Source organism: Galeopterus variegatus, unplaced genomic scaffold (assembly GCF_000696425.1).
Source record: "Galeopterus variegatus unplaced genomic scaffold, G_variegatus-3.0.2 Scaffold3845, whole genome shotgun sequence".
In the NCBI taxonomy this organism is placed as follows: domain Eukaryota; kingdom Metazoa; phylum Chordata; class Mammalia; order Dermoptera; family Cynocephalidae; genus Galeopterus; species Galeopterus variegatus.
Window position 1 is genome coordinate 33,570 of NW_007729956.1, and position 2,424 is coordinate 35,993.

Consider the following 2,424-nt stretch of genomic DNA (forward strand, 5'->3'; position numbering starts at 1 on the left):
CATTCAACTCTGTACCCCAGATATGTATAATCAACTATGTTTCAATAAATTAATTAATTAACTAATTAAATTTTAAAATAAATAAATAAATAAAAGTAATTTTGAAGCCTTAAAAAAAAATAATAAGTAGTGGAATGATACTCTGAGAAAGACCACACGGCGGGCCGGGCACACTGGGAATCCTAAGGTGTGAGAAGGGAGGCAGGGGAGACTGAGCCTTGTGGGAGCAGGTGCACACATTGTAGAGACAGAAGAGGATTTGGTGAGTAAGCAGGAGGCGCAGAGCAGGGCTGAGGATAGAATGACCCTCAGAATTTTGGCAGCAGGTGCATCATAAGGAGGATCCCTAAGACAGGGAGGAGAAGCAGGCTTTGGAGAAAAGAAGAAAAGGTCCCTTTGGATCCACGTGGTGCATCAGGAAGGGGTGAATGGAGGTCAGGAGGGAAGTCCAGACTGGAGGTGCAGCTTTTAGTGGGCTTTGGTATGAGGTGGTAGCAGATGGGTGCGGATGAAGTGGGCTTCTCCCTGTCAGCTTGTCTTCTTCTCTCCCTCTCTCATCCCCAACCCTTCTCTTGCCATTTTCTCAGACATGCCAAGCTTTTTCCCACCTCAGGGCCTGGAGCTTGATATCTGCCCTGCCTGGAAAATTCTCCTTTGGTTTTCCACCCTCTCATCCTTTAGGTCTCAGTTTAAATAGCACCTGCTCAGAGAGGCTTGCCCAGACGTCCCTGGCTAGATAGGACATCCATCCTTAACATGGGTAACAGCACTGTGCCTAGTTCCTTCTTCATACAGAGACAACAGATGGCTTGTTTACTTGCTTTGCTCTTTATTTTCTGTCTCCCTCACTGGCTTCATGGTGGCAGCAGTCTGGCCTGTTCCTGCTTGCTGTTGTATCCCTGTGCCTGGTACAATCCCCAGCACATAGCCCTCATTCCATAATATTTGCTGAAAAAAAATGGATAACAAATGAATCCAGAGTCTGCTCCATGAAAGAGGACTGTATCAGGAAGGTCCCAGCAGGAAACAGTGGCAAACTCAATTAGGAGAGTTTAATAAAGGGCCTGAGAATACAAGTGTGGTTAGAGTGTGCAGGACCCACAGACATAGTGCAGAACCTCGGGCTGGGAAGGGTGGGTACTGCTGCAGCACTCCTAGGCCTCAGGGTCATGGCAGGGAGAGATCTCCAGAGCCAGAGAGAGCAGACAGTCAGGCAAGAACCATGTGGCAGCACCCGGGCTCTTGCCTCAAGGGAAGAAACCAAAGAGCTAACTGCCCTGATCTCACGCTTCTCCCTGTTTCCTACTGGTCCCCAGCTAGAAGCCAGGGAGCGGTGTGGCCAGGGAGCCCGAGCACGTTTATGTGGTCCCTACAGGTCAGCCTGCTCAACAGAGGACAGGGTGGGGATGGGTGGAGAGTGGATCTGGAGATGTAAATGGGGAATACACAGCACAAGGATCCTAAGGCCCAATAAAACCCACAAAATACATGGGATTTCCTAATCGAGACCTTAACAACCAAAGGAGCATGGCCCTATGTTTAGACCCATATCGCTAAGGTTTCTGGTGGACAAGAAAGCACCCTCCAACCCAAGAAACTGGGTCTGATCTAAGCAGCCAAGGACTATATAGACTTCATTTCCAAACTATGCTCTAAGATGTGTCTCTCAACAAGAAATTCTGTGTTACATGAAAAGATGGTACCTCCATCAAAGGAAAGAGGCTAAAGAGGGAAGAGACTGCCTCTTTAGCAAATGGTGCTGGGAGAACTGGATATCCATATGCAGGAGAATGAAACTAGACCCATACCTCTCACCATACACTAAAGTCAACTCAAAATGGATTAAAGAATTAAATATACATCCTGAAACAATAAAACTTCTTAAAGAAAACATAGGAGAAACACTTAAGGAAGTAGAACTGGACACAGACTTCATGAATATGACCCCAAAAGCATGGGCAACTGAAGGAAAAATAAACAAATGGGATTATATNACCACACTGAGATAGCATCTCACCCCAGTTAGGATGGCTAAAATCCAAAAGACTCTGAACAGTAAATGCTGGTGAGGTTGCAGAGGAAAGGAACTCTCATACATTGTTGGAGGGAATGCAAAATGGTGTAGCCTCTATATAAAATGGTATGGAGGTTCCTCAAACAATTGCAGATAGATCTGCCATATGACCCAGCTATCCCACTGCTGGGAATATACCCAGAGGAATGGAAATCATCAAGTCGAAGGTATACCTGTTCCCCAATGTTCATCGCAGCATTCTTTACAATAGCCAAGAGTTGTAACCAGCCCAAATGTCCATCATTGGATGAGTGGATATGGAAAATGTTGTATATCTACACAATGGAATACTACTCAGCTATAAAAAAGAATGAAATACTGCCATTTGCAATGACATGGATGGACTTAGA